General features: G+C 43.2%; 1 protein-coding gene across 2 annotated transcripts in view; it reads left to right on the top strand.

Annotated features, from left to right (window-relative positions):
- ATF6 (activating transcription factor 6) overlaps positions 1 to 13,043 on the top strand; it is a 79,998-nt gene that overhangs the window by 33,054 nt on the left and 33,901 nt on the right. The window lies entirely within an intron of this gene.

Below are 13,043 nucleotides of genomic sequence, written 5' to 3'. Positions count from 1 at the left end.
ATACAAACAATGACCTAGTCAAGGTTGAAGCTAAATTTGTTTCTTCATAAGTGATGCTTCTGTCTATCCTTTACAGTAATATGGCCAGGTCATGGTCTTTGCAAAACATGCCCATCACAGTTAGGAATCACAGAATCATAGAATGGTTTGGGTTGGAAGGAACCTTAGAGATCATCTAGTTGCACTCACCCTGCCATGGGCAGGGACACCCTCCACCGGACCAGGTTGCCCAAAGCCCCATCCAACCTGGCCTTGAACACTTCCAGGGATGGGGCATCTACAACCTCTCTGGGCAACCTGTGCCAGTGCCTCACCACCCTCACAGGGAAGAATTTTTTCCTAATATCTAATCCAAATCTCCCCTCCTTCAGCTTAAGGCCATTCCCCTTGTCCTGTCCCTCCATGCCCTTGTAAACAGTCCTTCTCCAACTTTCTTGCAGGCACCTTCGGGTACTGGAAGGTGCTCTGAGGTCTCCCCAGAGTCGTCTTTTCTCCAGGCTGAACAACCCCAACTCTCTCAGCCTGCCTTCACTGGACAGGTGTTCCAGCCCTCTGATCATCTTCATGGCCTCCTTCTCTTTGCAGAAAACATGGTAGCGTGCAAGACAGCGCAAAATTGCGTGAACCCTGTGGTTAAACACTTACGCATGGTAGCAGTCCAATAACCAGAATAGTTAACTGGATATTTATTTAATAGGTGTACAGACCATTTGTGCTCCTGGGTATACGAATCAATGTACCCTATGCACAAATTATTTCTGCTAGCCTAACATAATATCATTTCTATCTTCCCCCAAAACATTTGCATGTGCAGTTTTATGTGTCGCATATTGCAGCTGTACAGGACTGTGTGCAGTGGCACAATTTTTCTGCTGTTTTGTGACTTGTAAGTCGAGACAGATGAGCAGTTCTGCTGTCCGTGCTGGGATACAGCATAGGTTTGCGCTACAGCTTTGTCAGGCACATCTTCACATCTGCAGTGCAGTTAGGACAGTAAAAGCTGTTTTAAAATTGAATTCCAGGTGTTTGATGGCATTTTCTATATGGCAAGCCTGAGCGATGTTGAAGCCAGGACAGCTGCAGTAGTGAGAAGCTGCTTGGGATCTGGGGATGGAAATGTTCGAGGCAAACAGCGGCTGAAACACCAACTGGGGATCGGGAGAGTTTATTCTCTCCCTTTTGCAGTGATCTTGAATCTGTAGACGTGTCTATAATGTTTATTTATCCCTGGCCTGAACCTGGGGTCTCGGCTTGCTAAGCATCCTGCCCTGCTCTTTGCAGTTGTGGTATTAGATGAGAATTGTTATATGCGTGCTCACACCCAGCCGTGGTTTTCGTAGGACCCTGCAACTCTCCATTTGTTTCCTCATCATAGGAGTGTGGGGTACCAGTAGTTGTCACTACAGCAGCTCATCCAGCTACAACCAGTTCTGTGTAAGAGCACACAGATAAGCATAACTAGTTTTAGCAGTTTCTATGTTGTCATAATTCTACCAATCTGTAGATGCCACACGTACATAGGTAATACAACCCTGTTCGACTTGGTCTACGGTAACTTTCTTAATTTGTGAGATACGTCTTCAGAAAAGGTTCAGGCAAAATAAAAATAGCAGTGCTCTTGTTAGGTTTTTATGCTGAGTAGATATATGAGGTTAGTTTCCAGTCTTGGGATTACTGGGTTGTGTCACAAGGCTGGAATTTTGTTATTAAATGCTTGGCATGTTCTGCTGTTCTTTCAGCTAGCAACACAAATGTAGCCAGCACCAGGCTCCGCTTATCCTGAGGATGAGTAGAAGGGAGTGGAGAATTGATTAGAAAAGTTTTTCAGAGCAAAAAGCAGTATAGTGTTTGTGTAGTTCTTCACTTGCGGCCGTTGCTCTACACCTGAATGCATGTACTGGTACATAGGTTCTGTTTATGCTGTCCGATTGATGTCCTGGAAGTTGTCAGCTCTCATTTCAACTTGCAGAGCTGTCCTTGGAAACAGTGTGTCTTGTGCCATGGAATCCCTACTGCTCCGCTCTGCTCTATTGCAAGGAGAGGTGTGGGGACTTTTTTAAACCATCTATGAAGTTTATTTGGTAGCAAAGCTGTTGGTATTTCTGTTTCATGAATGAAACGTCCTCAAATCGAAGGTAGTTTTACGCATTACCTCATTTATTATTTTAACAGGGCAAACCTGATCTAGTGACAGGCTCTGCCCTGAGGCACTTTTAAATGACTTGCTCGGATTCTTTTGTGAGCACAGAAGGGGAGGGACTCCTGCACAGCAGCAGTGAGGGGTGCCATCAGCAGGGCTCCAGCCAGGGAGGTGCTGTTTCACCTTCTTCTGAGGACTGCTGACTTCATTTTCTTTGGACCGCAATTCTCTTTTCACTGATGATTAGGAGCTGAAGGAACTGATTTCCTCCTCAGTGTTACAGGGACAGTTCACTGTGTTGCTCACTCACTTGTCCAAGTTAGAAAACAAGGCCTGGAGATGATAGGTTTTGTTCTCCTCTCTGGCTATTTGCCATGAAACCACTCCCAAGCATTTAATAAGCTGTTAACAGCCATATACAAAAGAACAGGAATCGTCCAGTTGAAGAGTCCCAGGGAGTGGATGGTTCTGGTATTGGTGAGGGTCCTGCTCTAAGTGAGGAGGTAGGACTATGGATCTCCAGAGATCCTTCCCACTTGATGTCTCTGGGATCCTCTTTCCACATGCTTTCCGCTTTGTGTGCAGTGTCACATAACCTAGCATCTCTCCTGGGTGCATGGGCTGAAATGTAATACGTTTTTTGTGTGTTTTCTGCATGTTCTCACTTACACTACAGGAGTTGTGCCCCAAGTTCCTTGGATTTTCTAGAAAATGGCATTTGCTAGGGCTGCCCATGCCTCTCTCATATAGTAACACTTAGCCAGGGCTTCTGCAAGGTAGGGGAGAAAAGCTCAAATGTGCTGTGTCATCTTCTGGTGATGCTTGGTACCTTTAAGACCAAATTTCTCACGATCTCTTCAATTTTATTTCCATTCCTTGCCATGGAAGGCTTGCATGTCTGCATATTTACCATTGGAGTTTGATTTTTTTTTTTTTTCCCCCCTTAAAGGAGGAGAGAGGAAATTAAAGTAGTATTGGGATCACCTAAGTCCATACAAGAAGCTGGGCTTTCACTCTGGGAGTCTAGAGAAATTAATTTTCTGCTGTTGCCAGGGGAATCTGTAATGTCATTTTTAAAGAAGAAGAAATATGTAACTGACAGTGAGTAAAGTATTCTTAAACTGAGGCAGTGTGGTCTCCCAGCTTTGCCAGGCTTCAGCAGCCAACATCCCTTGTAGCCAGGGCTCATCACCATTTATTTCTTGAGATGTTAACTTGTTAATTTTCTTTTTCCTTGCTGCTTAACTTTTAGGAAGCCATTGTTTTCAGTGGTCATTTAGCATTGCAGAAGCTGACACCTGGCAATGTAACAGGATACGCATTCCCAGTAATATATATTCACACCTGGGCTCTCTGCTGTCCCCAAATGCTCCAGCACTCAGAAACGCTGTCTTTGCAGCCTGCCTCTAAGTTGGGCTGGTTCGGGTTGGTTTTGGGAGCCTGTTCAGAGCTGAGAGGTCTGTGCAGCGGGTACCGAGAACAAATTGCCGTGCCTCTGTGAAAAGAGTACGGCAGTTTGAGCTCTGCTGAAGCACATTGGAGTCTCCGGTAGGCGGTGAAACTTCCTTCCATTTTTCCCAGGTCTGAGAGGCGGAATTGAGAGTCTGCTGCTCTGCCAACACCTTTGATTTCTGCCCTTGAATGTCTGTGATACTAAGTCTGCTTGATCTGTTCTAAAACCCCAGTGGAGCGCGGCTGCAAAATTCAAGTTAGTTGATACAACCTGCTCTGTCAGCAGGGAGACAGGCACTGGGCTGCCGCTGCAGTTCTGTAAGCCTGGCACCGAAACAGTTCTCTCTCAGAGTTCACATCTGTTTTGCCATGGAGCATTCAGACTTTGTGATTGCTTCTAGAATTACTTGAATAGCTAGCTTAATTTGAAAGGCAATTAAGTAAATCATTGGAGAAAACAAATCCATTCTAATTTACTTTGGCCTGTAAATGCCACTCCGGATCGTCCTGCTCTTGCGTGGTTAGGATCAGAGTCCCTGCAACTTGCAGTGATTAAGCAGTAGATGTCCCCATCCTGGAAGATTCTGTCAGTGACCCTTTGATGACATCTCTGCAGGCTTATTAAGGACAATGACATTTTTTTAGGGTAAGAATGTAATTACTGTTCTGAAGGAAAGCATAGTTTAAAGTTTGATTTGCTTCGGAAATTTAGAAGGCTGCTAGCTTTCCCTCTCACTACTTCCTCTATTTGTTCCAAAGCACAAGTGTCTCCTGCCTGATAGTAAAGTTTGCCAATTACATTTAACACAGCACACATACAATATCTTACAGTATATTACAGTAAAAAAATAGATATTAAAAGGTGATTCTGGTTATTATTTGTTAGAGCGAGAGTGGTGCTGGCTCTGTGGAAATCAATGGCGAAGCCTTTACCGACTCCGATAGGACCAGAATTTCACTTTGTAAATTTCTGCTTCAGTGCTGTGGCACTTAAACCATAGAGCTTCAGGGAAACCTAGTATAATGGATGTGAATTTTTGGTCCTACAAGCCAACATCTGCAATGAGCATTTAAGGATTTCTCAAGTTTTGCAAACAAATTTTCACTGAAGTGATTAAGCCAAATTTAAATCAGAACTTTTGTTCTTTCTTTGTGGGAACACTCAATGTGCTATAAAAATATCTAAGTTGTGTTTTGCTTTTGTTGGTAATAAGCCTGTGCTGTGTTAATTGTATTTGGGATGATATATTACTTTCAGGCAGAAAAGATTATAGTGCCTGGCTCTGACATTCCTGTGTAGCAGTGGTTTGCTATGCTGCGCACACGGTTCTGGCAATAGTTCGAATTTATTCAGTGAGACAGGTTCCAATTCACTGCACTCTTGATGCCACCTGCATCCTGCAGGCAAAACTGCATTATAAGAAGTCAGCTTCAGATGATGTTTCATAGCCAGAAATTCAGTCCTAATGTATACTTTTGTCATATTTTGTTACACTTGACAATGGGTGGTTTTTACTGAACATGAAGTTTTCTGCTGTTGACTTTGCTTGTGGATTTCCGTGGGTTGGGATGTATAATTTGGTCTTCATTTCAGATAAAATGCAATGATTAGACTCACATAATCCTGCTGCTCCTAAAGACACAGTAGCTAATTGGTACGTTTGAGTCCTGTGGCTTTGCAACTGCTGCAAGTTAACATGCAGATTTTCGAAAGATTTTACGAACTCCCCGTTCTCCTTGGGGAACCTGACCTTAGCTATTGAGAGGAAGAAATGACTTTATCCCAGGATCCTAGGATTTTAAAATCCTGTCCTGTATTGCATACAGATGCTGAGAGTAATATATGCTGAAAGAACTGAGGGTAAGGGCATGGTATCCATGATAAAATTGCCTATCCTTTTCAAAGCAGAGGTCACCCTTTAGCCGGTCTTCTCTGTGAGGCCAACCTTTGCCTTCCTGGGAAAATGTGAGAAAGCAAACAGTGTGTGCGATTGTGCTTCAGCATGCCCTGAAGCTCAGTGAGCCAGCCTCTGTCAAATTATGGCTGCATTTGACTTTCAAATTTGAAAATCCATTATGAAAACCTCCTGTTTCCATCTAAGTGTCGCTAGTGAAAATGAAGTCTGGCCTGCTGCACTCTTTGTTACAAATTCCCTCTTTTCTGGCTAAACTGTGGGTTTTCTCCCTGTCAGAGAGAATTTTCTCCTCGTAAAGCCCTGGTGTCCCTATGTAAACAGTGAAACAAGCTTTCTTTTTGGTCTTTCTCGAACTGTCATCCTTCCTGGTGTGGAATATTTCTGGTTGGTGGGGAGAGCTGACTATCAAAGGGACTGGGAGGCAGTGGGGAGAAGGGGTCTCTGTGGTCTTCTGGATACTCAGCTGGGGAAGATGTTGCTTTTGGTAGCATCTTAGAGCTGTTCTTGTTTGGTCTAAAAACCTCCAGAGAGAAATTTAATAATCTAAAATTAAGTCTAAAAGTGTATGTTGTTCTGTAGAGCACAAAATGGTCTTACCTTAATCCTGGGATTATCAAAATACACACGTACGAGAACAGCACTGCTCCAAGTTTAAGTAATAGGAAGCTCAAAAGAAGTCTTTTTAGGTTTGCAGCTAAAGGCCAGCAATTCTTTAAAAAAGAGTTCTATCAACACTGTATAGTATTTTCCAGCAAAGCCTCCAATTGCTTCATTATTTCTCGCTGTTGTTACTCTGCAACGCCTGAAAGTTTCCTGTGTGAGAACATACTTTCAAGAGTAAAGAAGCAGAGGGCTATGTGTGTGCTTTGGGGGCAGCATCCAGACAAGCAGGCTGAGGGAAGAAGGAAGGGAAGGAGCCAGACGATGAGACACCTTGGATGTGTGGTGAGTGGAAGGCAAAGAGGAGCAGCCAGCAAGTGCCGGCTGCAGCGTAGCCTCTCCTGGGCAGCAGCTGTTTGGCTCAGCCAGATGCAAACAGCGGTTAGAAGAGAGCAGAACAAGAATGCAAAACCCATTTCTGAGAAGGGAGGTAAAGCCTGTCGCATCAAGTGGGGTTTTGTTTCCTTTGGAAATGTCTGTTCTGTTCCTAGCTCTCCCAAGAAGTTTTGCAAGCAAAGTCTTAGTCACTCTGATTTTTATCTCCTTGGGTCCCTTTGAACCCCACTGTCCTCCAAACCAAATTGAGACTGAATATGGTGTTGAGGACAGATGTATAAGCAGAGACAGAAAAGTCACTCAAATATGTCTGGCATGGAACAAAAGATACTCTTGAGTTTTGTGTGTATAGTCTCGATTCGTTTGTCTTCTGTATGGTTGCTGGAACTTCATGAATCATATTAATGTCGTCACTGAACTTCGTTCAGCCTTGTATGTCCCAGGCCTAACTAATACTTTGTTATTTTTAAACTAGTATTTGGAAGGACAACATACACTGTAGATAATTACAGTGAAAATAAAACATACTGCAAAAAACGTCTCCAAAACCCAAACTGGTTGCAGACAGACGTGACCAGTAATAGTATACATGTATTTAAAATGCGCTGCATGCCTGACAGACAAAGAGTTGCGGGCAAGAAATAGAGGAAGATTGTTGGTTTTGGAAAGCCTCTGTAAAAGACCCACTGCTTATGAAATTGATGTGGACACAGGCTAGAGAAGTATAATTGGGAAGTGTGGGAGGAAGATGTGATTATAAAGTGGGAATTGTCTCAGAAAAGGAAGTGACAGCAGTATCTCACTTATTAAGAATAAAGAACAGACAATTGCTGACAACAAAGTGAGCATGAACACAAGTTTATCCACAAACAAGTAATGTGCATCCAATTAGAGCAGGCAGTGGAAATGCAGCTCTGAAGCAGTTTGTTTCCTTCAGGAAATAACCCAAGTTTAATAATGCATTAATAATACTTTAATAATGCCAGAAAATAATGCATTTTTCTTTAGTGATAGCATGGTATTCATTGAAGAAAATTTGGCTCAGATTATTCTGAACAGTTCCCAGAAGGGAATGATGGGCTCTTGCTTATGATCTGTAGCAGTATTTAATTATGGCATCAATGCTGACCGAGCCCTAACTGTATAAAGACATAAATGATACCTTCAACTCCGGAGCTGCAGTAGCCAGTAAGGCATTAAATTGTGTTTGGCAGAAATGAGCTCCTGCATGAAGAAATGAACTTTGTGGTATTTCATTTGCCTTGAATGATAGTATACACAGAAAGCACTTTGAAATACCCATGCTTATTTTCTTAGTTGGACTTCACACTTTGACAGCTTCAGACTCCTGATTTTCTTCCTGTTCATTTTCAGTTTTTATATCTGACAGCCCTAGACAGAGTCTTTATAAAAGTAAAATGTGCAGAACTGAGATGTTCTTGATTTCGTTAAGTAGTGTTTGTGTCCTAGGAATAGAACAGAAGTAGAATGGATATCCTACCTCTTAGCAAATGTTAATTATTATAGTATTACATTTGAGAGCATTATTTAAAATCTTGGGAACACTTCTAGAGTTAATTCTGGTCAGATGAAGTTATTTGCTTCCAGTTTGAATTAATCCTTTGCCAGATTTTTAGCTGGACAGCACACAAAGCTAATTTTATGAAGTAAGAGCCCAGGTGCTATTATGAGTGTGTACAGATTATCATCACCTCCCACTGGACCAAGCAGAACATTTCTGGCTTCCAGGTTTTATTTTTAAATCATTACACCCCTAGGACAAGAAGCGTGATAAAATTAACTGTACATTTTTATCTTTAAACTGGCTTTGAAACTTGTAACTGGCTTTAAAACCGTTTGAGAGTGGAACATAAAACTTTTTTTTACTTCTGGGACTCGTGGTTGCTTGTGGACTATCTACCAGGATGGTTCATGGAAAGACAGAGTAGTAGCTGCAGAAATTCATTTGTTTCTCATAAAGGGTTAAGACATGTTAGGAGACTCTTTTGTACCTAAATCTCCTCCCTATGAATCCTAGAAAGCAGTAGGGCCTTTTCCCCAGAAAGCAGTCTTTTCTTCTTCACTGTGTTTTATCACAGTGTTGGGATGGGTCTGTTGCAGCAGTGTATGCTCTATGGCTGAACGCTCTTTCAGAGAGTCCTGTATAGGTGTGTTCTACCTGTGTCCATAGCAGCTTCTCACCACTAAAATCTTTTAAAATACACTTCTGTGCCAGCTCCCAGTAGGGTGGACTTTTGTTTCTGATAAGCTGAAGCAGAGAATGAAATAATTTTGCTTCGTGCCTGGCGTGGCTTGCTCTTCACCATGTAGTTGGATAAACTCCAGTTTTGCCAACGTAGTTGATGGAAACTGTCCGGGTTTGGGTCAGTGATTCAGAATTTAATACATCGGGCTAATACATCTGTTAAATCCCATGGGCCACTGCCTTGGAGTTTGGTTAGCAAAGCTCCAGTAAGCATTGCATTGCGTAAGTGATTGTTACTGGTTCTTGGTTTCATGGCTATCCAAAATAAGGTTCAATGTGTCCGCTATCTCTAAGAGAGGTAATACCCAATATGAGGATAATAATCTTAAGCCATGCTCAGACTGCAAGCTCACTCTATGTGAGGAAGGTACACGGGCCATCCTCTCTTGATTTAAGTCCAGCCAGGCTCCTGTATATTAAGCAATACTCTCCTCTGAGACTCTGGAAGTGGACACTCCCAAGCTGTTCCTCATTGATGGTTCCTTCCCTGAAGCCTTGGCCAGTGTGGAGGTTCCTGGGTTGAGTCACTTGTTAGCATCCGGGAGGCCCTTGTTTAATCTCCTTTCCAGGAAACCAGCGTGGAGCTCTCCTCCTTTCTAAGAACAGTCCTGAGTGCTTGGACCTGGAGTCTTTCACCAGGATCAGGAACTCAGTAGGTAATCACTGGGCAGGTAACTATGGGAAAATGAGGTTGAAAAGCAACCATTTTGCTGTCTCAGGTAGGCTCCAGAAGGGTATCTCCTTGGCATCAGGGAAATACACTGTGGATTTCTCTTTGTTTTTGCTAAACTGCCTGTTTGGTATTTGCTTGTAAGCTGTAACTCTCTGGCTGGCAACCAAGGTGCCACGTGCAGTCTAGGCAAGAAGTTTCCTGACTTCTCAAGCTCAGGTTCCGAAGCGCCAACATAGAGAAATGTGTACAAAAATGAAATGGGACAAAAACACACTGTCAATTGGAGAAAAAGGACAGGTGCAGCAGTTTTCTTGGTGTAAAATTTTGACAAAAGCAGTTAATTGTGGCTCTAGGAGAATAAGAGAAAGTGTAAAGAACTACATTTGCACAAGCAGAAAGAAACTCTTTAGGTTTAGGCTAAATACGGAGGTGATACTACAAATGCTAAAGAAGGAGCATTAAGCCAACTGGGTAAACTGTTGCAATGTCGTGACAGGGTATTTCCGTTTCAGTGAGTTGGTTAGTGTCGGTGTGGTGTGGCAGTCCAGGATGGGGATTTTATCCACAACATGTCACTTGTCAAAAAGATGTAACAAATGTGTGTAAAAAGTGTGTAAGTACTTCAGTCTCACTGTCTTGCACACGTGTGTCTGTAAACAGGAGAGTACGGCTGCAGACCTCGTCAGGGAGAACAGCCTGATGTCCTGTATCTTCTCGGATACGTAGCATTTAATTCCCTACAGCCCTCCCATCCGTCCTCTATTCTCCTGGCAGTTATAACCCCCACTGTCTGTTATCCTCCTGCAGATCAGCACCTCTTCACGTGGATCAAAACTGACAGCCCTTATGACTTATATAGGCTCTCCAAATCTCAATAGTTGATTTAGGAATTTACCTGTTTGCTTACAAAAGTCACTTCCAGTAACTTAATTCTCATAGGAAGTAGATGCCTAAGAACAATACTGGTCTGGATTAAAAGAAGGAAAAAAAACCCAGAACCCTGTACCTTGGCTATGGCACCTTTTGTCCGATTCTGTTACAAACCACCTTTATCTGCTTGCAGTGCTTTTTCTGTTTGAAAACATCCTGACAAAGCCTTGATACAGCTGCTTTGGTTTGTATGAAATTACAGTATTGAATCTGACCCATCAAATGATGCGTTGCTGTGCTCCTTGTCTGCGTTTCCCTCCCAGTAATGGCATGTGTGGTTGTTACAGGGCTGTATGCGCTTTTGGTATGCTTATAAACAGATTTCTGTGCGATCAGAGGGAGAGGGGGAAATGATCTGCAGCTCAGGGACTGCCTGGAGTTCATGTTGCCTTTGTGCAGGTCAGGGGTAGCTCTGCAGAGCCAGGAGAACTTGCCAGTTCAGAGGGCAAGAGGGAATGGGAGTCCACCAGGATGAAGTAGCCTCAGGCTCTTGCTCTTCTGTGTACCCTCGCATTGAGAGCCTGGTCAGGTATTTTCATTGATCACCTGGGGTAATAGAGAGAATAGAGACTACACATTAAATTGGTTAAGGACAAGCTGAGTGGCCCTCCAGCTGTGTTGGAGGAGAGGATTAGGAGTTCATGCCTTCAGGGCGCTCAGTGCCTCTCTGATAGTTTGCAGAAATTGCAGTGAGTTCAAGATGTTCAGTCTTTTTTGTGTTGAATTAAAACTGCTACAGTAGTAAGAAAAAGAGGGGAGGGTTCATATGGGAGCATGGTTCAGGTGATTAAAAAGGTGCCCATGCAATTGATGCTATCCACATAGTGAGATCAGTTATTTTGCCATAGTATTTGTTGCCTTGGTGTCTATAAGAGTACACTGATATACTTACTTGTCTAAAAACCTTCATGCATCATTCTTCACGTTTTTGTTCTAAGATTAGAATTCCAGTAGAGCCTTTCTTTGACCTGACAGTCCCCTGTATTTTGAAATAGTTAGAAAAGCTGGAAACTCCAGTGGCTTGGTGAAATGTTGTCAATGGAGCATTTCATTTTTAAAACCCACATTTATGGAAACATGGCTTCTGTGGTTCTCTGATATGGTTGCATCATACTTTGCAGGATATTGGCAGAAAATGTTGAAATTAGCTTGAGACTTTTTGTTTCACAAGCAGAATGTACGTAATTAGAATACTTGAAGGCAAAAGAATTTATTGTAGTTCTAGATGTTTTAAGTTAATGGCACTTGTCAACTGAGATGTGTACAGATCAAGACAGAGAACTGTACCCATTCGTTTCTGTTTGGTATCACTGGCACCATCTTCCTGTACACCAGAGTTTCTAAATAATTCTTAAGGGAAAGCATTTTGTAAAAATCCCTAACAGTTTTGTGCAGTAGTGTTGTGTTTCAGTTGCTAACAATTGCGCTGAAAATGTGAATGTTCACAAAATCATAGGAGTGTCTGCTGGAGGGACCTCTGCAGGTCTCTAGTCCATAGCAGGACTATGGTCAGCACTAGATCAGATCAGCTGTGGCTTGGTCTAGTCGAGTCTTGGGACCTTCCAAGGGCAGGGAGACCCTCCAGCTCTCTGGTGACCCGTTGCAGGGTGGCACTGCCTGGCAGGGGAAGAATCTGAATGTCCCAAACCACCACAAGTGGCTGTGGCACCGTGGCCCGTCATCTGGCACTGTGGAGTTTGGCTCCATTGTCTCTAACTCCCTTCAGTTAGTTGTAGGTTGCTTCTAGGTTGGCCCCCTCGTCTCCTCTTCAGCAGACTGAACCAGCCCGGCTCCCTTCATCTCTCTTCACGGGCCATGTGCCCCAGGCCCTGACCATCTTGATAGCCTCTGCTGGCCCCTCTCTGGTTTCCCCACATCCATCTTTGCCTGGGAGAAGAGAAGGAGAGCCAAAACTTTGCATGGTATTCCAGCTATGCTCTCACCAATGCTGAAGAGAAGGTGACAAAACTTTCATCGATGCTCTGGCCACACTCCCCAAATTTGGCTCAGGTTTGCTTGATTTGCAGCGTTCTTCTAATATTTCTGGCTTACTTTCTTAACTTCTTCACATCTGGGTTCTTTTCTTAAATCATTTCGCAGACTGCTTTATGGACTACTAGGGCACCACAAATTCTCAAGCACCTCACAAGGCTCCTTCTCCACTTAATGGAGGCAGAAGAGCTCCTCTCAATTTTTCCCACCTATCCCAAACACCTACTACTGCATGGACTGAATTTCCTTCCAGAGGTGCCTTTCTCCTTCTGTAGATTTTAAAAGGAGCTGAGACAAATCCGACAGACAGCTAAAGCTGGAAAAAATTAATCTCACCCTAAGTGGGGAGATGAAAGGCTTCGATTTGCTCGAGCCATTATGTTTTAAATGTGGTTGAGAGTTGGCAAGTACTGATAGAAGAAAACATATTGCTCTCCGGGAAGAGAGACAGGCCCAGCCTGAAAACTGTAGCCTGATGTGTCTTTTGAGTAGCGTGCAAGGAAGCATCTTTCTACATTTTTATCTTCCCGAAGCTGACCTTTCACTCTCTTTAATGTAATCTGGTGCCTGTGATCTTGCTAATTCAATTGCTGTGACAGTTACTCACAGGAGACGGACAAAAAGTGTGATGTTCCTGCACCAGTTTATACCCCTGTTTATCCTTTATCAGTGGTGCTT

This window comes from Grus americana, chromosome 8, assembly GCF_028858705.1.
Source record: "Grus americana isolate bGruAme1 chromosome 8, bGruAme1.mat, whole genome shotgun sequence".
NCBI classification, from domain to species: Eukaryota; Metazoa; Chordata; class Aves; order Gruiformes; family Gruidae; genus Grus; species Grus americana.
The sequence above is the reverse complement of the archived record's forward strand: the minus strand, read 5'-3'. Positions and strand labels throughout refer to the sequence as shown.